At 41.9% G+C, this 12,808-nt stretch overlaps 2 long non-coding RNA genes across 3 annotated transcripts in view; one reads left to right on the top strand and one right to left on the bottom strand.

The window, feature by feature from the left end:
* Positions 1–12,808, bottom strand: part of LOC142071944 (uncharacterized) — a 58,519-nt gene that overhangs the window by 18,933 nt on the left and 26,778 nt on the right. The gene's annotated exons all lie outside the window — the stretch shown is intronic.
* LOC142071945 (uncharacterized) overlaps positions 1–12,808 on the top strand; it is a 53,423-nt gene that overhangs the window by 30,787 nt on the left and 9,828 nt on the right. Inside the window, exon 2 of the long non-coding RNA XR_012668206.1 lies at positions 2,072–2,133. This is a non-coding gene — a long non-coding RNA (uncharacterized LOC142071945). The remainder of the gene's footprint in view (positions 1–2,071; positions 2,134–12,808) is intronic.

Below are 12,808 nucleotides of genomic sequence, written 5' to 3'. Positions count from 1 at the left end.
TCTTCTTCACATTCAGATTTAATCTTTCAATTTTCAGGCCAAATCAGTTTATCAAACCAAAGTTATAGGAAGATTATGCAGTGCTTTATCATGGAACCTGGTTGCAACCTTAACTATGTAAAGGATAGTCTATCTGCATAATGCAAACTTTGTAGCTTTTAATCTATAGTGCTTTAGAATTATTATATTCTTGTTAACACAAGAGAATAGGCCCGCATAGTTCTGATTCACATACATGTATGATAATAATTGAAGTTGTTTTTGACACTTAAAAACAATTTTTTTTAAATTTAAGCACTTGTTACCAGGACTATAGTGTATCTCACCATTTCTCACTTTGATTATCTGCAAATCCAATGCTTTTTCAAAAAAAATCTGAAACTCATGTTACTTTTCAACGAAGATTTAGAAGCAGAGTGCTGTGAGATCCTATGTTACTGGGACCTTTTATAAGTAATTTACAATCCTCTCCTTATTATATTATGTATATTTTAATAGTTAAAGCTAAAACTACTCTTGTCAGCATAAAATAAAGTAAATTTGTGATGTGACATTAAACATGATTTGTCACTTACTGAGGTAATTTACAACACTGAGTCATCTGCTATCGATATCCCAGTCATCATTACAAATGATCAAAGTTGTATTATAAATATAAAAGATTGTCACTGAAACTTAACAGTATTAGAGAAATTATCTAAACTGTCATGGAATGATGTTTCTTTTTTAATGTTTGTCTGTCCTCTTACTGAGGATGCAGCCTCTCTTTTGGATCACCAGAATACTGTTGTAATACATAAATTGTCTTTGTGAGGGTGAACCACAAGACAGAACTTGGGAGTGGCGGGGTAATCAAATTAGTATCTTAAATGTCTATATACTAATGTGAGAAGAATGGGGAGTAAGCAGGAAGAATTCAAAATGCTAGTAAATAAACACAACTATGACATAGTTGGCATCACAGAGATTTGGTGGGATAATACACATGACTGAAATATAGAAGGATACAGCTTGCTCAGGAAGGTCAGACAGGGAAAAAGGGAGGAAGTGTTGCCTGATATATTAAAAATGTATATACACTTGGACTGAGGTTGAGATGGAAATAGGAGACAAACTTGTTGAAAGTCTCTGGGTAAGGATAAAAGGGGTAAAAAACAAGGGTGATGTCATAGTACGGAAGAAGAAGTGGATGAGTTTAATCAGGAAGAAGAGGTGGATGAGGCTTTTTTTAAACAACTAACAAAATCATCCAAAACACAGGATTTGGTGGTGATGGGGGACTTCAACTATTCATCCTACTTCAACTACTACATCTGTTGGGAAAATAACACAGCGGGGCACAGATTATCCAACAAGTTCATGGAATGTATTGGAGACCATTTTTTATTTCAGAAGGTGGAGAAAGCTACTAAGGGAGAGGCTGTTCTAGATTTGATTTTGACAAATAGGGAGGAACTGGTTGAGAATCTGAAAGTGGAAGACAGCTTGGGTGATAGTGATCATGAAATGATGAGTTCATGATCCTAAGGAACGGTAGGAGGGAGAACAACAAAATAAAGACAATGGATTTCAAGAAGGCAGATGTTAGCAAACTCAGGGAGTTGGTAGGTAAGATCCCATTGGAAGCAAGTCTAAGGGGAAAACCAATTGATGACAGTTGGCAGTTTTTCAAAGAGACATTATTAAGGGCACAAGAGGAAACTATCCCACTGAGTAGGAAAGATAGGAAGTATGCCAAGATACCACCCTGGCTTAACCAGGAGATCTTCAGTGATCTTTAAAAAAAAAAAAAATTAAAAAAGAGAGTCCTACAAAGTGGAAACTAGGTCAAATTACAAAGGATGGATATAAACAAATAACACAAGTATGTAGGGAGAAAATTAGAAAGGCCAAGGCATAAAACAAGATCAAACTAGCTAGAGACATAAAGGGTAACAAAAAACATTCTACAAATACCTTAGAAGCAAGAGGAAAACCCAGGACAGGTTAGGCCCGTTACTCAATGAGGGGGGAAAAATAGTAACACAAAATGTGGAAATGGCAGAGGTGATTAATGACTTCTTTGTTTCAGTTTTCACCAGGAAGGTTGGTGGTGATTGGACGTCTAACATAGTGAATGCCAGCGCAAATGAGGTAAGATCAGAGGCTAAAATAGGAAAAGAATAAGTTAAAAATTACTTAGACAAATTAGATGTCTTCAAGTCACCAGGGCCTGATGAAATGCATCCTAGAATACTCAAGGAGCTGACTGAGGAGATATCTGAGCTATTAGCGATTATCTTTGAAAAGTCATGGAAGATAGGAGCGATTCCAGAAGACTGGAAAAGGGCAAATATACTGCCAACGTATAAAAAGGGAAATAAGGACAACCTGGGGAATTACAGACCTGTCAGCTTAACTTCTGTACCCAGAAAGATAATAGAGCAAATAATTAAGCAGTCAATTTACATACATCTGGAAGATACTAAGGTGATACTTAACAGTCAGCATGGATTCATCAAAAATAAATTCTGTCAAATCAACCTGATAGCTTTTTTTGAGAGGGTAACAAGACTTGTGGATATGGGGGAAGTGGTAGATGTGTGGTATATCTTGACTTTAGTAAGTCTTTTGATACAGTCTTGCATGACCTTCTCATAAACAAACTAGGGAAATGCAACCTAGATGGAGCTACTATAAGGTGGGTGCATAACTGGCTGGAAAACTGTTCCGAGAGAGTAGTTATCAGTGGCTCACAGTCATGCTGGAAGGGCATAATGACTGGGGTCTTGCAGGGATCAGTTTTGGGTCCAGTTCTGTTCGATATCTTCATCAATGATTTAGATAATGGCATAGAGCATACACTTAAAGTTTGCAGACAATACCAAGCTGGGAGGGGTTGCAAGTGCTTTGGAGATAGGATTAAAATTCAAAATGATCTGGACAAATTGGGGAAATGGTCTGAAGTAAACAAGATGAAATTCAATAAGGACAAATGCAAAGTACTCCGCTAAGGAAGGAACAATCAGTTGCACACATACAAAATGGGAAATGACTGCCAGGAAGGAAGGAGTACTGTGGAAAGGGATCTAGGGGGGCGGTCATAGTGGACCACAAGCTAAATGAAAATCAACAGTGTAACACTGTTGCAAAAGAAATAAAATAAATAAAAAAATGCAAACATCATTCTGCGATATATTAGCAGGAGTGTTGTAAGCAAGACACAAGAAGTAATTCTTCTGCTCTACTCCACACTGATTAGGCCTGAACTACAGTATTGTGTCCAGTTCTGGGTGCCACATTTCAGGAAAGATGTGAAAAAATGGAGAAAGTTCAAAGAAGAGCTACAAAAATTATTAAAAGTCTAGAAAGAATGACCTATCAGGGAAGATTGAAAAAACTGGGTTTGTTTAGTCTGGAGAAGAGAAGACTGAGAGGGAACGTGATAACATTTTTCATGTACATAAAAGGTTGTTACAAAGAGGAGGGAAAAGAATTGTTCTCCTTAACCACTGAGGACAGGACAAGAAGCAATGGGCTTAAATTGCAGCAGAGGAGTTTTAGGTTGGACATTAGGATAAACTTCTTAACTGTCAGGGCGGTTAAGCACTGGAATAAACTGCATAGGGAGGCTGTGGAATCTCCATCATTGGAGATTTTTAAGAGCAGGTTAGATAATCAATTGTCAGGAATGGTCTAGATTAGGGGGCGGGGCTTCTCTGACTAGGGGTCCTAAAAGGTAGCCAGCCAGCCAGTCAGGCAGCGGCATAGACCGCTGCAGCGGCACAGGAGCCAGCAAACAGAGCTTAAACAGGGGAGTTTGAGTGGGCGTTTGAAAGGGGAGTTTGTATTGTGGTGCTTGTTTAGGATTTGGTTTTGCTGTGGGTGGTTGTGTTTTGGTGTGTTTTGTGTTTCCCAGATTAACAGGATTTAGGTGGGAAGGCTATGACAGATATAGAGGCAGCAGTGGGAGTGACCCAGGTAGTGGAAGACACAATGAGGATGACTGGATGTGGAAGCTGTGGTATGTACATGATCCTGAAGGGGGCACCTGGTAAGAGTTTTGACTGCATGAAATGCCATCTGATAGAGGTGATGGAGGAAAAGATCCAAGGTTTGGAGATGCAGGTGGATAGTCTGGTTGAGTTTAGGAAGGGGTTTGAGCAGATTATGGAGCAAAGACATGAGGTACCTGAAGGGAAAAGCTCAGACTTGCCAATGGAAGCAGGGCTGGGGAATTCTGAGGGGAGACTGGGTGAAGAAAGTGGTCAGTGGAAGCATGTGACTAAAAGAACCAGGCAGAGGAAAAGACGGGCAAGTGAAAGAGAAATAGAGCTCAAGAATAGGTTTGTAGAGTTGGAAAATGAAGGGCCTCAGCAGGTAGTCGCTGAAGATGGAAGGGCAAGGAAGAAGAGAAGAGCAGCTAGTCCTATAGGAAAAGGGGAAGAGTCAATGTAGAATACACCAAAATATGAGCCCCAGGAGGATACAGGATGGGTTGAAAAGGATTACAAGGGAGAATAGAAATGGAAAGAACTTGCAGCCAGAGGGAACAGGGAATAGACTGGAGAATAGCACTGTCACCAGGAAAAGGCAGGTCTATGTGATCGGGCACTCTTTACGGAGAATAATAGACAGGCCTGTAACCAGAGCTGATCCAGAGAATAGAAGGGTGTGCTATCTTCCAGGTGCTAAGATACAGGAAGTAGATCTGAGGTTGAAAAGGATCCTAAAGGGAGCAGGAAAGAATCCCTTCATGTGGGAACAAATGATACGGCTAGATTCTGGCTGGAAAGTATTAAGGGAGACTATGCTAGGCTGGGGAAGACGCTTAAGGAAATCGAGGCTCAGGTAATCTTTAGTGGGATTCTGCCTGTTCCTAGAGAAGGGCAACAAAGGTGTGACAAGATTATGACTATCAATAGATGGCTTAGGCAGTGGTGCTATAAGGAGGACTTTGGGATGTATGGCCAGTGGGAGGCATTCATGGACAGAGGACAGTTCTCTCGGGATGGACTTCATCTGAGTAGGGAAGGAAATAGACTTCTAGGATGGAGGCTGGCACAACTGATTAAGAGAGCTTTAAACTAGGAATCTGGGGGAGATGGTTGGGAGATGTCCAGGTAACCTCCATGCCGGATTTTAGCATTGAGAGGGAAGAAAACAAAGTAAGAATGTATATAAGGAGGAAGGGCAGTGTGGATACCAGTCTAATAGGTTATACTGGCTGTAGAATGTCTGTGCCTAATTGGGTACAGAATGTGAGCGAGGCCAAACAGCAAAAATTAAGATGTTTGTACACCAATGTGAGGAGCCTAGGTAACAAAATGGAGGAACTAGAGCTACTGGTGCAGGAAGTGAAACCAGATATTATAGGGATAACAGAAACATGGTGGAATAGTAGTCATGACTGGACTACAGGTATTGAAGGGTATGTGCTGTTTAGGAAAGATGGAAATAAAGGTAAAGGTGGTGGAATAGCATTGTATATCAATGATGAGGTAGAATGTAAAGAAATAAGAAGTGATGGGATGGATAAGACAGAGTCCGTCTGGGCAAAAATTACATTGGGGAAGAAAACTATTAGAGCCTCCCCCTGGGATAGTGCTTGGGGTGTGCTATAGAGTGCCAGGATCTATTTTGGATATGGTTAGAGCCCTTTTTAATGTTTTTAATAATGTAAATACTAATGGAAACTGCGTGATCATGGGAGACTTTAATTTCCCAGATATAGACTGGAGGACGAGTGCTAGTAATAATAATAGGGCTCAGATTTTCCTAGATGCGATAACTGATGGATTCATTCATCAAGTAGCTGCTGAACCGACTAGAGGGGATGTCATTTTAGATTTGGTTTTGGAGAATAGTGAGGACCTCATAGAAGAAATGGTTGTAGGGGATAATCTTGGTTCAAGTGATCATGAGCTAATTCAGTTCAAACTGAACGGAAGGATTAACAAAAATAAATCTGCAAACTAGGGTTTTTGATTTCAAAAGGGCTGACTTTCAAAAATTAAGGAAATTAGTTAGGGAAGTGGATTGGACTAAAGAACTTATGGATCTAAAGGCAGAGGAGGCCTGGGATTACTTTAAATCAAAGCTGCAGAAGCTATCGGAAGCCTGCATCCCAAGAAAGGGGAAAAAAATTCATAGGCAGGAGTTGTAGACCAATCTCAGAGAGGTGATTAAGAAAAAGCAGAAAGCATACAGGGAGTGGAAGATGGGAGGGATCAGCAAGGAAAGCTCCCTTATTGAGGTCAGAACAAGTAGGAATAAAGTGAGACAGGCCAAAAGTCAAGTAGAGTTGGACCTTGCAAAGGGAATTAAAACCAATAGTAAAAGGATCTATAGCCATATAAATAAGAAGAAAACAAAGAAAGAAGAAGTGGGACCGCTAAACACTGAGGATGGAGTGGAGGTTAAGGATAATCTAGGCATGGCCTAATATCTAAACAAATACTTTGCCTCAGTCTTTAATAAGGCTAAAGAGGATCTTAGGGATAATGGTAGCATGACAAATGGGAATGAGGATATGGAGGTAGATATTACCATATGTGAGGTAGAAGCTAAACTCAAACAGCTTAATGGGACTAAATCGGGGGGCCCAGATAATCTTCATCCAAGAATATTAAAGGAATTGGCACATGAAATTGCAAGCCCATTATCAAGAATTTTTAATGAATCTTGAAACTCAGGAGTTGTACCGTATGATTGGAGAATAGCTAACATAGTTCCTATTTTTAAGAAAGGGGGGAAAAGAGTGATCCGGGTAACTACAGGCCTGTTAGTTTGACATCTGTAGTATGCAAGGTCTTGGAAAAAATTTTGAAGGAGAAAGTAGTTAAGAACATTGAGGTCAATGGTAAATGGGACAAAATACAACATGGTTTTACAAAAGGTAGATTGTGCCAAACCAACCTGATCTCCTTCTTTGAGAAAGTAACAGATTTTTGTAGACAAAGGAAATGCAGTGGATCTAATTTACCTAGATTTCAGTAAGGCATTTGATACCGTGCCACATGGGGAATTATTAGTTAAATTGGAAAAGATGGGAATCAATATGAACATTGAAAGGTGGATAAGGAATTGGTTAAAGGGGAGACTACAACAGGTCCTATTGAAAGGTGAACTGTCAGGCTGGAGGGAGGTTACCAGTGGAGTTCCTCAAGGATTGGTTTTGGGACCAATCTTATTTAATCTTTTTATTATTGACCTTGGCACAAAAAGTGGGAATGCGCTAATAAAGTTTGCGGATGATACAAAGCTGGGAGGTATTGCCAATTTAGAGAAGGACCGGGATATCATACAGGAGGATCTGGATGACCTTGTAAACTGGAGTAATAGTAATAGGATGAAATTTAATAGTGAGAAGTGTAAGGTTATGCATTTAGGGATTAATAACAACAATTTTAGTTATAAGCTGGGGACGCATCAATTAGAAGTAACGGAGGAGGAGAAGGACCTTGGAGTATTGGTTGATCATAGGATGACTATGAGCTGCCAATGTGATATGGCTGTGAAAAAAGCTAATGCGGTCTTGGGATGCATCAGGAGAGGTATTTCCAGTAGGGATAAGGAGGTTTTAGTAGCATTATACAAGGCACTGGTGAGACTTCACCTGGAATACTGTGTGCAGTTCTGGTCTCCCATGTTTAAGAAGGATGAATTCAAACTGGAACAGGTACAGAGAAGGGCTACTAGGATGATCCGAGGAATGGAAAACTTGTCTTATGAAAGGAGACTCAAGGAGCTTGGGTTGTTTAGCCTAACTAAAAGAAGGTTGAGGGGAGATATGATTGCTCTCTATAAATATATCAGAGGGATAAATGCCGGAGAGGGAGAGGAATTATTTAAGCTCAGTACCAATGTGGACACAAGAACAAATGGATATAAACTGGCCACCAGGAAGTTTAGACTTGAAATTAGACAAAGGTTTCTAACAATCAGAGGAGTGAAGTTTTGGAATAGCCTTCCAAGGGAAGCAGTGGGGGCAAAAGATCTATCTGGCTTTAAGATTAAACTCGATAAGTTTATGCAGGAGATGGTATGATGGGATAACATGATTTTGGTAATTAATTGATCTTTAAATATTCATGGTAAATAGGCCTAATGGCCTGTGATGGGATGTTAGATGGGGTGGGATCTGAGTTACCCAGGAAAGAATTTTCTTTAGTATCTGACTGGTGAATCTTGCCCATATGCTCAGGGTTTAGCTGATCACCATATTTGGGGTCGGGAAGGAATTTTCCTCCAGGGCAGATTGGAAGAGGCCCTGGAGGTTTTTCGCTTTCGTCTGTAGCATGGGGCACAGGTCACTTGCTGGAGGATTCTCTGCTCCTTGAAGTCTTTAAACCACGATTTGAGGACTTCAATAGCTCAGACATAGGTGAGGTTTTTCGCAGGAGTGGGTGGGTGAGATTCTGTGGCCTGCATTGTGCAGGAGGTCGGACTAGATGATCATAATGGTCCCTTCTGATCTTAGTATCTATGAATACTTAGAACTTCCATGAGTGCAAGGGACTGGACTAGATGGTCTCTTGAGGTCCCTTCCGGTCCTATGATTCAATTATTTAGGGCAGTTGGAGTAAGTTCCTGTACCACGCCTTATTTTTGTTAGAAAATATACTGTATTGTTCAAATAGTCTCCTATATGAAAATTGTATAAGTGACAGGATTTTATTCTAATAATTGTGATGAGTCTAAAGAAAATATTCTGGAACCCATTTAGGAATAAGTTGAATGAAAGTCTCCAACTTCTACGTTTGTGTGTTAAAATACTGAGTGCCCTTCAAAAATGTTAATGAATGTTATTACAATCCTAGGAATTGCACATAGACCTGCTGACCTCAAAAACAACATGAAACCATATGACAAACAGTACATTCAGCACAGACATTCCAGAAACAGGCTTGCAGTAGCTCCATCATCTTGAGTGTCTCAATACAAAATTGAAACATCTCTATGATAAATCATTAATTTCATCAGTCCCAAATTAACACAGTACACTATAAGCAGGAAGCCTTTAAAAATGTTATTCAGTGTTACTTTGTGGAAACAATGAGGTTTTACTGGTTAAATACATTTCCAATAGGCAGAATTGGAAGTCATTCTAAGCCTGGTCAACTGACGTACCAAGCTCCTTCATGCAGGACAATGACATAAGTTTTGATCAACAAATGGGCATGATTTGCTCTCAGATATGGACATCAACGCCCAGGATTCCTTTTTAGAACTTTTTGTCCCCCTCAAGGGACGGAAGTGGCAGGGCCCACACATTACCAATTCAGATCATCACTCGACCTCACAGTCCAAAATCAGATTTCTTGCAGTCTTGATATGTACCATACCTACCAGAACTACCTGAATGTGGAGTCCCTCTCTAGTGCAGGCCCACTCAGGCTCTCAGGACAGTTACTGGCCAGTGGAAGATTTTGGCAGAGAAAGGCACATTTCCAGCAAAGTGATTCCACTTATCGGATGCATCCGATGAAGTGAGCTGTAGCTCACGAAAGCTTATGCTCAAATAAATTTGTTAGTCTCTAAGGTGCCACAAGTACTCCTTTTCTTTTTGTAGACAGACAGATTCTGTCACCCATCACTCTGCTGGCCTTTCTTCTCTGGATGCTGTGGGGCATCAGATGACTGAGGCCTGGTCTACACTGAGGGGGGGGATCTAAGTCACGCAACTTCAGCTACGTTATTTGACGTACTTAGACCTACTCACCATTGTGTCTTCACTGCAGTGAGTCAACCACTGCTGCTTCCCCGTTGACTCTGCCTGTGCCTCTCGCGGCGGTGGAGTACAGGAGTAGACGGGAGAGCGCTCGGGGGTTGATTTATCGCATCTAGTCTAGACGTGATAAATCAAGCCTCGCTGGATCGATCACTGCCCGCCGACCTGGCCGCCACCTCCAGCATGGGTCCATAGATTAGAGGAGCTTGCACTAGCGTGCTAAAAATAGCTGTGTGGATGGTGCTTTGACCTTGTGACTTGGGCTGGAGCTTGGGCTCTGAAGCCCCCACCCTTCTGTCCAGACTTCAGATCCCAAGCTGCAATGTCTACACAGATATTTTTAGTGCGCTAGTGCAAGCCCCTTGAGCACAGGTCTTGTTCGCTCCCAGATGCAATCTAGACATACTCTTTGAAAGCAGGAACAGTGTTCAGCATAAGAATGTTTTTTTTTTCCTTAAGGGACTATTCCACCTGCTCTTGAAACTAACGCTGAGTCTTTCAGTTGACTTTGGGAGTTGGATTGGGCCCTAGAAGAATGTCTTTCCCCACTCTTGTTTTGCCATCTCTCATGCTGACATGTAGCCTACTTTCCTCCTCATCCTCTTGCACTGGCGACAAATGAATCAAAAGAATTAGGAGTGCTGGCAAAAATTTCTACAGCTGTAGTAGGAACCCAGATGGGGCAGCATCCTTGGAAAGACTGAGGTATATGTGTGACATTAATTTTGAAGGGCACACAATTAAAAAAAAAACCAAATATATTTTTGTAAGAAAATCTGGAATATGGAGCAGGAACCCAGCCGTCAATGACCTCAGGACCTTCTGGGGCTGTAGGAAGCAGAGAGATTCAGTTCTAAACAAAAGATGTTAGTTAATGCATGAGTGAGCTTTTGTCTTCCTATCTTCCTGAGATTTGATTCTTCTTTTTTCCTCTTTTACATGTGTGTCATTTTCTTGGAGACATAGTAATTCCAAAGGCCGTCCTAATGGCTTTTAGCCAGATTATTTTTAATATCTTGTTCACAGCAGTTGAAGAATCCAGAAATCATCAGTGATGATAGTAGATGTTTATGCTTACAGCCTTTGTTATTACAGGTTTCAGAGTAGCAGCCGTGTTTAGTCTGTATTCGCAAAAAGAAAAGGAGTACTTGTGGCACCTTAGAGACTAACCAATTTATTTGAGCATGTCTCTAAGGTGCCACAAGTACTCCTTTTCTTTTTGTTATTACAGTGTGTCTTCCATGTATCAGAACTAATTGCTGCACATACTCAATGCAGTTGCACAAATTCTACTGATTTTAATAATACAGACTGTGACTGGAGTTGTTGGGTGAAAATTGTTAAACTGTTAATAGTTTGTTAAATGTACGTGTATGTTATGCCTAATAATTAGTTTATAAGGATATGGCAGCAATCCAAGATGGCGTCTGGTCTGTCATCTCGTAAACTCCATTTGTGACTCTTTTGTGCCCTGTCATCCTGATCTGGTAACAACTGGATCAAACTGGTTTTTCCCCACCACTGGGCAATCTCAAGAACATTTAACCTCAGACTGTTTCCTTCCTTTGCTGGAACTATACCATGTTTTCCCACCACAAACTGCATAAAAGGACTGCACTCACAGACAAGTGGCTGTGACTGTGTGCACGGTTCAGGTCTTCACAGCATCAGTGCATCGTTGAAGGATACCACCTTTTCTGAAGTGAAAAGAGAAGATGACATTTCACCTTACCTTCTCCTCGGGACGACATCACCAGAGGGTTCTCAGTCCGCTTCTTCCATCCCGGTTGACATTGAGGGACTCTCCAGTGCTCCTCCTTTGCGGGTTCCAGTTACCCTGTGGCAGGGCAGGGGTAAACCCCTTTAAGGCCCTGCCAAAATGCTGGCTGCAGCCTGCTATCTGTCCAGGAGGCCAGGGGTTGAGACACAGGTATTCAGCAGGGAGCCCAGCGGCAAGCCCTAACGAGGGCTGGCTCCGAGGAACATGCTGAGCTAGTTGCTGACAGCTGGGCTGAGGCATGAGAGGGCTATAAAAGCCCTGGGCAAACCGCAGTGGGGAGGCTAGCCTGGGAGGAGACAGGAGGGTGGTATCGCTGTCTCCTTACCAAAGAAGGAAACCTCAAAAGCCAGGAGACCCTGGGGAGGGTCTGTGGGGCACTAGCTGTTGGGGGATCTGGGAACTGCATGAATACTGTAAACAAAGACACTTGGGTGATCCCGCAAAAGAAGGAGTGGAAGACTATTATACCAGCCTAAACACAAGGCGCAGGCTCAACAGGGAGAGCCTGCAGGGACCCTGTAACATACCCAAAGAGTGCAGGTCCTGGACTTCACTGCCACAGACGTGCTAATAGTGAGATAATTAGGGTTCTCTTAGTCAGGGTTTTATATGGTTATTGCCAGGGTGACTTTGTATTTTGGGCCTGAGCTTCATGCTCCTGTTTTAAGCTGCTGTTTCCCTGTTTATGTTAGTTCCTATAGCTACTGTTTTCTTCATGCTCATCCCCTTCCCCTTATTGTACTTACTCCCTCAATACAATTACCTATTTTTAATTTTACTTATAGTCAGTCTTTATTTCACACACTACACATAGGGAAGAGGGAGGGAGATCTGTGTGCCAGTCCACCGGTGACAGATACGGCAGAGGGCGGGTCTGCTCTTCTGAGTAAAAGGGGCTTGTCTTATCTCTTGATACCTACACCATTATACATATAGAGTTACCTTGGCTCCCCTTTGAGGTAACATTCCTTGTGACCACGGAAGGACTCTCTGTGGACTGGATTAGCTGTCTCCTTAGGGTCCTCTTAGGCTTGTTTTGTTTGGTTTGTGAACAGCAGCAGTGTTTGTCCGTGAGACTCGGAGAGAGTTCATGCTGGGATAGTATTGTAATAGCTGAAGGGCAAGTGAACCAGTTGGCTCTTCTCCCCTCCCCTCCGCCTTTGGCAAGGGTGGGATTTTATCCCAGCCCCATTGAAATTCTGCTACTGTGGACAAGGGGTCCTGGGGACGCTCGGGGTCCCCCCACTGGTAGTAGGTAGCAGTTACTGGTTGCTCTGTCCAGTGCCGTTAGTGCCTTTTTCCCGTCTAGGGGATAG

Source organism: Caretta caretta, chromosome 4 (genome assembly GCF_965140235.1).
Source record: "Caretta caretta isolate rCarCar2 chromosome 4, rCarCar1.hap1, whole genome shotgun sequence".
In the NCBI taxonomy this organism is placed as follows: domain Eukaryota; kingdom Metazoa; phylum Chordata; order Testudines; family Cheloniidae; genus Caretta; species Caretta caretta.
This window is presented reverse-complemented; position numbering and strand designations above follow the sequence as displayed.